Below are 12,701 nucleotides of genomic sequence, written 5' to 3' on the forward strand. Positions count from 1 at the left end.
GTAAATCAGTGGTAAGTCAGGGGAAGGGAATCAGCCTCCCTTTCCATTCCATTCCCTTCCCCCTCCCCTTGATTCCAGTATGCTTGATTTGTTGAGCCACCATCCCTATGAATACACCTTACATCTCTTTCAAATGTGGAGACAGTTTTTTGGTCTTACAGTGTGTGGAACCAGGGTCAGTAATCAAAGCCTCCCTGTTGCAAGCTATAGACACACAGGACAACAATTTGATTTCCTGTACTCTTGGTCTGGAACCCATGGGGTTCTGAGAGAAAAGCTGAGGTCTTAGTGCACTGGCTTTAAAAAATATTTTCACCAGTCTAGAGTAAATGAAAACCCGATTCCTTAAAAATAATACTGTATCTCTCTATTTGTACCCCCACCCTCCAAGCATGGTATTTTTAAAAAAATTAATTTTTCCCTTACACTTTAAAAACTCCCACCTATGTATAAAAGAAACTGCCACACTACAGTAACACTGCTGTTGTTCCCAGTATTCCTGTGAGCCCCTCACCAGCCCTCCCTCACCATCCTCACCCTGACCACTCTTCCCTTCTGCCCAGCACCTAAGAGCAGGGATCACGCCGCGGGGTGATGAGCAGTGGTGTAGTCTCGCCTGGCCTTCTGATACTAGGATGTGGCTTTGGAGAAGGCTGCTAGGATGCTTGCGAACACATCAGGGGTCTGGGATGCATCGATAGCAGAGTGGATCCCCCGTTTCCTGTAGTACTCTATGAGTGGGGTGGTTTGAGTGTGGTAGGCTTGCAGGCGGATTTTCAAGGCCTTCTCGTTATCATCTGATCGACGAATCAAGGGTTCCCCAGTGATGTTATCTTTCGTGGGCTCTTTTGGAGGGTTGAACTCCTCATGGTAGGAACGGCCCCTCTTGGGGTGAATCAGCCTTCCTGTGATTCTTCAGATCAGCAGAGTCTGGGATGCTGAATTCAATCACAGAATCAAGCTTCTCTTTCCGCGTCTCCAGGAGGTCATCGAGCATTTCTGGCTGCCTCACAGTCCAGAAGAAAACCATTTTGCACAAGGGGTCTCCAAATTCTTCTCAATGAGTTCCACTACCATTTCGTCACTCACCAGTTTCCCAACATCCATAGTTGCCTTCAGCTTTATTCCTAGCTCTGAGCCAGAAGCCACCATGGCCCTCAGCATGTCCGCAGTAGCCATATGGCAGACACAGAAGTTTTCAGCCAATCTGGGTGCCTGGGTGCCTTTACCGGCCCCAGGAGGCCCCAGCAGCACGGCCCGGATGCCTTTAGGATACTCAGGCTCTGCCGCTGGCACACTGGGAGCCATGTCCACCGAAGTCTCTCACTCTCCATTAGAGATTCTTAAACTTGATTTTGTCATTTCCCAGTGTATCTCCATTGTGACTCAGAGGACTCTGAAGAAGTTAATGTAGGAAAAACACCCCAAAACATTTAGTTTTTTATTCCTGCTGTAACAAATTTCCACAAACTTTGTGGCATAACACGTCACATTTTTTACCTTACAGTTCTATAGGTTAAAAGTGACACAGGTCTCAGTGGACTAAAATTAAAGTGTAGGCCGAGCTTCATTCGTTTTTGGAGGCTCTAGAGGTGAATCTCTTTTCTTGGCTTCTCCAGCTCCTAGAGGCTGCTGCTCTTGATCCCTTCTTTCATCTCCAAACCCTGCAAAGGCAGGTCTAGTTCTTACATACATCACTTTGACCCTACTTCTGGCATTCATCACATATCCTTCCTTACAAAGCATCCACTTGGTAAGAATGCTGTGATTGATGACATTGGGTCCACGTAGATAATCTAGGATAATCTCCCTATTTTAAGGTTGGCTGATTAGCAGCCTTGATTCTCCTTTGTTGTGTAAACTGATATTCACAGGTTTCCAGGATTAGGATGTGGTTATCGTTGGGAGACCATTATTCTGCCTGCCATAGCCATAAATTAGCAGTTTAAGGAGAGAGAGAAGGAACAAACTTTATGCAGTGAGGTCCAGTAGCCCTTTTTATTAGAGACGCGAACTCAAGTTTCCGTCAAAGTTATAAATAGTTGGCTTTCCCTTCTCTTTAGGCACTGTTTAGTACCTTAGTGCTCAGTATATTGAGTAATAAATTGTAAGTCTATTGACCATGGTGTATAACCTATTAAGTGAAAGTCAGTCTGATTTTCCAATGGGGAACCTTGTCAGTAGTTTTTGAATCAGTTCAGGAAGCATGTTATGAATCAGTTGTAGGAAATGTCTTTCATTCAACAAAACATTAAAGACAGTTTACACACATTTTGGTTAAGGGGAAGGTGGCTTTATCTGTGGGATATTTTTCTAGGTGTTAACCCGTTTTATATGTAAGATATATGAATATTGCTGGACAAATAAATGCCCAAGATCACACAGTAGTAAGGGCTGGGTTTATTTGCAAGTCCTGTTTTGTTTTGTTTTGTTATTAATCTACCTTTCTGAAGTTGCTCAGACGATTGAAGTTGCTAAGGGAAATCACTATGTATGGTGAAGATTTAAATTTAATAGGCACTCTAATAATAAAAGGTGTGCCAGTGTAAGCAGACTAGGGAAATGATTTCACTTTGCTTAGGGAAAAGAGATGGAGGTTTAGGGGCTTTAAAGGGGTAAGAGGAGGAGGTTAACCTTGGTCATGATGGATGAGTGGAAGGTGTAAGTTGAGATAATGCCGTAGGTATAGCTAGTTATATATACAAGGACAGTGAAGTGCATGAGATGAGACCGAACCCCAGGTCCACTGGATGGGCATTTCATTTCTATAAATTATTCTTGTCCTTAGAACAATTGGTTGTTGCTTGTATCCATGTGGGATTTTAGATCTTTAAAGAATGTTTTCTTTAATGTATGGTCAAGATGGCTGGAATCATTAATGATATCTTAATCTGTAATGCACAGTGCCTGTAATACCTGGGCTGTTCGTGCAGCTTTTCTATAATATAAAATTTAGCCAAATTATATTTGTTAATTCTCTCATAGTATGGTAAAAATTACTTACATTTTAACCTGAATTAATATTTTTAGCTAAGTTACTGATGGAATTTTACTTGGAGGATGTTTGTAAAAGTCCTCCTATGTCTATCTGAAAATACAGCAAAACTTAAATTTTAGTGGTTAAGGCATGTACTGAAGTCAGGAAAATCTGTATGTGGCATTTCATTTATTTAGCTGTGTGATCTAGGGAAAGTTTTCCCCCCTTCTTTGAGCCTTAATTTTCTCACCTGTAAAACAAGATAATAATACCTACTTGGTAGGCTTGCTGAGAGGATTAAATGAATTATAGCGTAGATTTGTAAAGTTTATACCATGAAATCTGACATAGAGTAAGCATTGTATTTATGATTATCCTTGAAATAGATTTCACAATTATTAACCCAGCATCAACTTTGTTAAAATAAAATGCACTGAAAACTTTTGTTTTCAGGAATTTTTTTTTTTTTTTTTTGAGACACAGTCTCAGTCTGTCCCCCAGGCTGGAGTTCAGTGGCGTGATCTTGGCTCACTGCAACCTCCTGGGTTCAAGTGATTCTGTTGCCTCAGCCTCCCAAGTAGCTGGGATTAAAGGCGCATGCCACCATGCCTGGCTAATTTTTGTATTTTTAGTAGACATGGGGTTTCACCATGTTGGCCAGGCTGGTCTCAAACTCCTGACCTCAGGTGATCCACCTGCCTTGGCCTCTCAAAGGGCTGGGATTACAGGCATAAGCCACTGCACCCAGCCTCAAGGATTTTTTTTTTTTTTTTTTTAAGTAAAAGACTTAGTCTGAATGAATGTATTACAGATGCTGACTTTTTGAGGAGGTTTCAGTTTCTTGCTTGAACTGGCAATGGGGAAGGCTGTAGGTAACAAGTCAGCAGATGATGTGAACAGTGAGAGGAAAGCACGGAGGGAGGGACCTCAGACCACTTTGGATTCACCGGAGATGTTTCACGTTTGCACTGTGACTCTTGCACAGGCAAATACACATCTTGGTGGATTTAATCTGTAAATATTAGGGATTGTCTAAAAGATATATTCCTTGCCTTAGCTGGCCTTTGATAAAGGGAAAAAAAAGAGTTTTTGAATTGCCTGACCTTAGTCTTGTCTTTCTAATTAGATTACTGCTTCTGTCAGTTTTGTCTTACGGCTTCTGAGTCTCTTATTAACTTCTCTTAGCTGGATGGGTCCTTCTGTAATGCAAATGTCTGATAGAACTGAAAGGTGAGCTTCGTTGGATGGTAGTATTGTTTGAACAACAGAAGAAATTCAGAAAAAGAGTAGAGCCCATGAAAAAACAATTAAGGAATCCTGTTCTTGGGGAGAATATAAAACTTTAATTTTTGTCATTTTGAGCTGTTGGTATTGCCAGTGACAGTGAAAGGGAAGGGCTGGTAGAAAGAGCACAGAGCCCTTGGATTCAGAGAGCCTAGGCTCAAGATCCAGCTGTCACTCAATGTGTGGTATGGGGCAAGTTACTATCTTTGAGCCTGAGTTTCTCTAAATGTAAAATGGAAATGACTCACTACAGATTTTTTAGGAATTGAAGAAAAGTATGTAGAAGAGCTTAACACAGAGGCACTCAAGTTTACTTGAATCCAATGCAAAGGCAGCCACTGTTTTGGCCTGCTTAAATCTCTGTTCCTTCTGAAACACTGAAAAAAAAAAAAAGCTAATTCAAACCCACTGTTAATTTTCAGCTGTATATTAGGCTATGATCTTATTTACTTAAAAAAGTTACTTGGTTCCCTGCTTTTCTTCTTAAAAAAGGGAAGTTACTTGCATTTTCAATTGAACTCAATTGGAATTTCTTGAGGTATAGACATTTCAGAGTCCAGTGAGAAGCCAGATTCTAGAGAAAAGACTAGACTGTAGTGAAAGAAGGGGATGGGTGGGAACTCAGCTTATTCTTTGAATCATTCCAGCATAGCTAAGTTGTTTCTTCCAGTTTTAAGCCTGGTCCTGGAATGCCTCTTTATTTCAAAGGGAAACAAAATTGAAATGGCCCAGTAAGTAGTGTAAAGATGTTAATGAGAACTTTTAATATTTTATTCCTTTATTGAAAGTGTCTGACATAGACATTACAATGAATGTAAAATAGTTGATATTCTTTAAACACACAAAAAAACAATTTTCAAAGCCATTTTCAGGCCACCTGTAACTTGATAGGGATGAGTAACAGTTTGTGCCAGTTGAAAAAAACAGTGCTAAGATTTATCAGTTTATCTTCACTATTTAGTTTACTTCTTCCTTTATTGTTTGTTTACTTACTACTCTTTTAAGACAGCATCTCACTCTGTCTCCCAGGCTTGAGTACAGTGGCATGATCATGGCTCGCTGCAACCTCAACCTCTTGGGCTCAAGCGATGCTCCCACCTCAGCCTCTTAGGTAGCTGGGACTACAGGCATATGCCACCATGCCTAGCTAATTTTTGTATTTTTTGTAGAGACAGGGTCTCACCATGTTGCCCAGGCTGATTTCAAACCCCTGGCTTCAAACGATCTACGGGGCTTGGCTTTCCAAAGTTCTGGGATTATAGGTATGAGCCACCGTGTCTGGCCAGCTTCTTTTATTTTATAAACATTATCTCAGCCCTTAACGCAATTTTGAAGAGGTCGACTTCAGACTTTGAAATTAAGTTGCTCAAATGTTATGCTAGTGTGTATACATTCAGGTTTTTTGCAGGAATAGAAGAGAAGGGTGGCAAGGATTAAAAAAAGATCGAATAACTTGCATCTTTCTCTCTTAACAGGAGCATTGTAAGCCAAGTAGGCAGGGCTTTTCATTTCTTATCTGTCTGCCTGTATATATGGAGGCCTGATTTTCTTCCTTAAACTCCTTGGTTTCTTAGACCTACTATGTTCTTTTAAAGCTTTGATGTCATCAAATAGTCAAGTGGCTAATAATAAGGTCATGGCCTTTGTAGTCATGTGGCCCTAGGATCTAACATAATTTCTGCCAATAACTAGTGATGTGACCTAACCTTGAGAAGTTTTCATAACTCGTTTAAAAATCTGGAAATTATACCCACCTTGCAGGAAACTTTAAGAATTAAATAATGTATAAAAAGCTTAGTGCCTGACATGTAGTACTTCTAATAATAATAGCTAATGATAGCCAGCACTAATAATAGTACTTACCATCTGCCAGGCAGAATATTAAGCAGTTTACATTAAGTACATTTTTTTTTCCCCTAAGACGGAGTCTCACCCTGTGGCACAGGCTGGAGTGCTGTGGCGTGTGCTAGGCTCACTGCAACGTCTGCCTCTTGGGTTCAAGCGATTCTCCTGCCTCGGCCTCCCGGTTAGCTGGGATTATAGGCACGTGCCACCACGCCCAGCTAATTTTTGTGTTTTTAGTAGGGACGGGGTCTCATCATGTTGGCTGGACTGGTCTCGAACTCCTGAACTCAGGTGATCCATCCGCCTCAGCCTCCTAAAGTGATGGGATTACAGGTGTGAGCCACTGTGTCTGGCCTGAAGTACATCTTTTAATGCTCTCAAGAACCCTGTGAAGTACATGCCATCATTTTTCTCTTTTTATAAATGAGGAAACAGGCTCTGGAGCTGAGCTTTTAGCCATTTTGCTATATTGTCTCTCCATACATAGGGTATTATGGAATATTAGATAACAGTGATACATCCCACCTTCAGAGTGCTAGAATGTGGAAAATGTGTTTTTTAGAAATGCTGAAATTGACACTTCCTATACTAGAACGTGTTTAGTGTTGGTTGTCTTTTACACCACACTCAACATCAGAAGGTTTTTTTTTTTTTTTTTTTTTTTGATAGAGAATCTCACTCTGTCGCCTAGGCTGGAGTGCAGTGGCTCGATCTCGGCTCACTGCAACCTCCACTTTCCAGGTTCAAGCAATTCTCCTGCCTCAGCCTCCCAAGTAGCTGGGACTACAGGTGTGCGCCACCACATGCTGCGAATTTTTGTATTTTTAGTAGAGATGGGGTTTCACCATATTGGCCAGGCTGATCTCAAACTCCTGACCTTGTGATCCGCCCACTTTGGCCTCCCAAAGTGCTGGGATTGCAGACTGTGCCTGGCCAGAAGGATGGTATTTTTAAGATTAGTTTGGTGACATTAGACAGGATGTTTTGAATTGACAAAGGGATCAGCTAGAAGACTTACAGTAATGTACAGGCATGAAATAATGTCTGAAATAGTGGTGATAGTAAGACAGGGACAGAACTAAAGACTTCATTGGGTTTTTTGGTTTGTTTTGTTTTCAGACAGGGTCTTACTTTGTCACCCAGACTGGAGTGCAGTGGCACGATCTCAGCTCACTACAACCTTCACCTCCCAGGTTTAGGCAGTTCTCCCACCTCACCCTCCTGAGTAGCTAGAACTATAGGTGTGCACCACCACAGTCAGTAATTTTTGTATTTTTTGGTAGAAATGCAGTTTCACCACGTTGGCTGGGCTGGTCTTGAACTCCTGACCTCAAGTGACACTCTTGCCTTGGCCTCTCAAAGTGCTGGGATTACAGGTGTGAGCCACTGTACCGGGCCCTTCATTGGTTTTTAAGAGTTTAAATGTAATACATATAATGGCAAAAAATTCAAACAGTCAGCAATGCTACATATTATAGTATATATATATAAAAAACAGTGCAGAGTAGGGATACAAGAATATGTATTATGATAAAAAATATATGTTGCATATATTATATATGTTAACCCGTGATACATCCCACGTCCTAACTTCCCACATTCTAATACCTCTGAAAGTGGGATGTATCACTGTTATCTAATATTCCATAAATACTCTACGTATGGAGAGACAATATAACAATTAAAAGCCCAGCTCCAGAGCCTGTTTCCTCATTTGTAAAAACAGAATAATAACAGTGTGTACTTCATAGGGTTCTTGAGAGCATTAAGAGATGTATTTCATGTAAAGTGCTTAATATTCTGCCTGGCAGTAAAGACTAGATTTTCTTCCCACTCCAGATCCTTGATTCCTCTGCTTAGAGACAGCAGCTGTTACTGGTTTCTTTTATGATGTCTCTGTTGAGATATTTTGATAGAAAAAGCAGTAAAAAATGGAAACTGGCACATTTCTAAATTTTATTGACTTTCTTAAAAAGAATTTTGACAGATCTGAAATTTTACCCCATTTGTAAGCTAACAAGTTAACCTGCCTCAGTTTCATGGATACTGGCAGGGGGCAGCATCCTGGGTCAGTAGACAGCGTGAACTTCATGTTAGTTCCCCTGACATTCATATCTAATGGTAAGGGAGGAGACCACCCCCATATTGTCTTATGCCCAATTTCTGCCTCCAAAGAAAGAAGTAGTAAAAACTAAAAGGCAGAAATGAAATCCACAAGCAGACAGCCCAGAGCCACACCCTGGTAAAGATCGACCCCTGACCTAATTGGTTGTGTTATCTGTAGATCACAGACATTGTATAGAAAAGCACTGTGAAAATCCCTGTCCTGTCCTGTTCTGTTCCGTTCTAATTACTGGTGCATGCAGCCCCCAATGAGTCACGTACCCTCTGCTTGCTCAGATGATCATGACCCTCTCACGTGGACCCCCTTAGAGTTGTGAGCCCTTAAAAGGGACAGGAATTGCTCGCTCGGGGAGCTCAGTTGTTGGAGACGTGAGTCTTGCCGAAGCTCCTGGCTGAATAAAGCCCTTCCTTCTTTAACTCAGTGTCTTGGGGGTGATATGGAACAGCCCAGGCGAATGCTGTGCATCACAGCTAAGGGACCTGGAGCTTGGGGAAACCCTGTCTGTAAGAAAACTCACTCAGCTTTTGCCCCAGGAGAAGATATTCTCTACAAAAATAATTGAAAAGATAGTCTGAAACAAAAGCTGTTCAGCGCTGCTGCTTACAAAATGTGCACAAACCTGAGACCCGCAGAAATCTTTCTACCAGCCTATTTCTTCCTTCCCCACTTTGTTTAACTAAAAAAGAAATTTATAAGTTAATTTCAGTGGAGAAGTAGATGGTTTATTAACCATCAAATACATTATAAATTCACTAGAAAAATTGTAAGCCTTATATATGTGGATATAAAGAAAAAATAATTATGTGCAAATGCAAGAATATTGGCAGTATGTTGTGTTTGACAGTAACTCTTTGATGAAGTCAACTAACAGCACAATTTTTAAAAATAGGTGTAGTTTTTAAAATGCAGTTGTGTTGGATCTTTTTTTAGTTACAATTTTATCCTTATGTAGTTAAACAGTTATAATGCTTTACAGGTTAGTATAGGTAGCTTCCAGAGAAACTTGACTAATCCTCAAAATAGTCCAATGAGAAGATACCCTGTTTTATAGGTTCAGAAATTGAGGCCTTAAAAAAATTAAGTGAGTTGTGCAAGGTCAGATGTTAGTAAGGGACAGAATGGTAATCTAAACCCAAGTTCTCAACAACAATTATAAAAATCGAATTCTGTTTTTTTCCTAGAATTTACTACTTTTATCTTTTTTTTTTTTTTTTTTTTGAGACGGATCTCCGCTCTGCGCCCAGGCTGGATGCAGTGGCCCGGATCTCATGCTCACTGCAAGCTCCGCCTCCCGGTTTACGCCATTCTCCCGCCTCAGCCCAGAGTACTGGGACTACAGCGCCCGCCACCTCGCCCGCTAGTTTTGTATTTTTAGTAGAGACTAGGTTTCCACCTGTTGCCAGGATGGCTCGATCCCTGACCTCGTGATCCGCCCCCGTCTCGGCCTCCCCAAGTGCTGGGATGACAGGCTTGAGCCACGCGCCCGCACGCCTACTTTATCTTGACCCTTCTCAATCATAGTCTCTCTTCAACGATGGGACTAAACCCACTTTTAGAAATATGTCTGTGAACTCATGTGCATATCAAGTTTCACAGGTCCAGCAAGAGAATGCTCAGAATAGATTTCCAATATGTAGCACATGGCCCTAAAGAATAATTTTCAAGATAATCTCTATATTTTTATTTTAAATAAAGTTGCTGACAGATCCTGGGATAAGAGAAAGGGGATCAATATTAATCCAAATGGAAGCCTATTTTAATTGAGATTTGTGGTATTTAATTAATATACCAAGGAGGTTAGAAGGAGAAATAGGTTTTACAATAGAGATAAGTTTTTCTTACACCTGATGAGTGTTTTAAGTAGGATTTTTTTGGCCAGTTAATCCATGCTAATAGGAAATTTGGAAAATAGAGAAAAATATAAATATAAAATAAGAGTCCCTTATTAACTCTTATAAAATAAGAGTTAATGAAAGAGTCACTTATTTCATTAACATCGTAATAAGAGAGAAGCACTTTTAATTATTTATGGCCTTCTAGTCTTTTAATCAGTGTCTGTAAATTGGGATAATTTATGCATTTTTGCTTTTTTGTTTTATTTAACCCTAATTCCAGTTTCTATGTGATTATTTTACAAAATATTTTGTTAGCTATATAACGTTCTAGTGTCAGAATTATTAGTATTTAGTTAAAATCTGCTCAGATTGAGCTTTTAGGTTGTGTTTTTGCTGCAATAAACATGATAGGAACAACATGTTTTCATGTAAAGCTTTATCCTCATTTTGTACTATAGGAAAAATATCTAGGTTAGAATTACTGAGTTAAAAAATGGACACTTGGGGCCGGGTGCAGTGGCTCACGCTTGTAATCCCACCGCTTTGGGAGGCTGAGGTGGGCAGATCACCTGACATCGGGAGTTCAAGACCAGCCTGACCAACATGGAGAAACCTCGTCTCTACTAAAAATACAAAATATTATCCAGGCATAGTGAGTGGCACATGCCTGTAATCCCAGCTACTCGGGAGGCTGAGGTAGGAGAATCGCTTGAACCCGGGAGGCGGAGGTTGCAGTGAGCTGAGAGCATGCCATTGAAGTCCAGCCTGGGCAACAAGAGCGAAACTCTGTCTCCAAAAAAAAAAAAAAGAAAAGAAAAAAGACACGTATTTATGCTTTCCATATTTCATGATAGTTTGCTTTCTAAAAGGCTATATGAATTTTTAAGTGTGCTTATTTCTCTATATGTTCAACAGAATGGAATGCTATCTTTACCAAGCTTGGTAGTTTGATAACTAGTAATGTTATTTTAAATTGCATGTTTTTAGTTACTAGTAAGCAATTTGAATTCTGTGAAACTTGTTCATGATCTTTACTCACTTTTTCATTTTTTAAATGCATTTATGATCTCTCCAGGCTATTAGCCTCTTGTCATCAAATATGTGCAAGGTTTAAGACTCATCAGTGTAGGGTTAACGGATGAGTTCTCAGAGGCAAAGGCTTTATAGAGAATAGAAGATAGGAGTGTGAACTGAGCCCTGAGGACGACCTGCAAAGAGTGGATAAAAAGCCAATAAACAGAAAATTTTAGTGTTCAGAAATTAAAGAGAAGATTGAATACTTTCCCTCCTCTTAAAATTAATCCTTCCTTTATTACAAATATACAGTCTTTTCTCTCAGGATTTAGTTAAGTAACTCACTGATGTTACTCAAAAATTGTTATTAGATTAAAAAAATTTTCTGAGCTAAGATGACAGTGACTGTCTTCTAAATTTTAGTTTCAGTTAATTTTTCAAAACAAAACCAACACACTCGAAGCCCCCTTGTGCACCTCTCTCTGCTGCATCCCTCCCTGCCTCCCAGTTATCCTGAAATTGATATTTATCACTCCCATCTTTTGTACCTGTCTCACATCGTGTACCTTAGTCTTTTCTTAATTAAAGCAGATGTTCCATGTAAACTTATTTATTAATATTTCTTCAACTGAAATACCATTTGGACCCAGGGAAAAGTTAAATATACTATTGTGTTATATTACTCCGTTTACTTTCTTCTATGTTTGCCTTTGAATTGTCCAACTCTTTGCTAGTTCCATGCTTGGTTTAACCCAGTGTTCTGCCGTCTGTGGTTAGCAGAACTCAGAAATTGGAGGAATCCAGAACAGTAGTTGAATTACCTGGGGTGGGGGACAGGGTAGGAATGGAGGGTAGGAGCAAGAGGGCAAAGAGAAATGAAATGCAGCTGAGAGAATAATCAGATTCCTTCCAAAGCAACTGAACATTGTCAGTCTGCATAGCATCATAAATAGCTTTCTGAAACTACTGGTTTTTTTTTTTTTTTTTTCCCCGAGACGGAGCCTTGCTTTGTCGCTCAGGCTGGAGTGTGGTGGTGTGATCTCGGCTCACTGCAACCTCTGCCTCCCGGGTTCAGGCGATTCTCCTGCCTCAGCCTCCTGAGTAGCTGGGACTACCAGTGTGTGCCACCACGTCCAGCTAATTTTTGTGTTTTTAGTGGAGACGGGGTTTTACCATGTTGGCCAGGATGGTCTCGATCTCTTGACCTCATGATCCGCTTGCCTTAGCCTCCCAAAGTGCTGGGATTACAGGCATGAGCCACTACACCCAGCCAGAAACTACTTTTTACGGCTGGAGTTTCAGAACTAATTTAGTAAAGGATTGAAAAGGAGGATACAGTTGACTCATTTGTACAGAGTATATGACTCATTTGTACAGAATGAAAACATGTTTATGAAGGTTCACACTAAGTGAAAGCTGGCATCCAACTTGATTCAGACAAAAGTGAAAGTCAAGAAGTTAATAGTACATTAAGTCACCAAATGCATGCCAGCAGAGCATGGCAGGAAGGCACACAGCTCAGCAGATCTGGGTTGTCCTGGTTCTGTTGACTCGTGTGTGTGATTTTGGGCGGGTGAATCTTGCCTTTGAATCTCCATTTGTAAAATACCTCTCCTGAAAT

General features: G+C 40.4%; 1 pseudogene across 1 annotated transcript; it reads right to left on the bottom strand.

Annotated features, from left to right (window-relative positions):
- Positions 1–6: 6 nt before the first annotated feature.
- Positions 7–1,436, bottom strand: LOC108523917 (adenylate kinase 2, mitochondrial pseudogene; annotated as a pseudogene). The gene has a single exon (XR_001883930.1). The product of XR_001883930.1 is annotated as an adenylate kinase 2, mitochondrial pseudogene (transcript).
- Positions 1,437–12,701: the final 11,265 nt, after the last annotated feature.

This window comes from Rhinopithecus bieti, unplaced genomic scaffold, assembly GCF_001698545.2.
Source record: "Rhinopithecus bieti isolate Rb0 unplaced genomic scaffold, ASM169854v2 scaffold_73682, whole genome shotgun sequence".
NCBI classification, from domain to species: domain Eukaryota; kingdom Metazoa; phylum Chordata; class Mammalia; order Primates; family Cercopithecidae; genus Rhinopithecus; species Rhinopithecus bieti.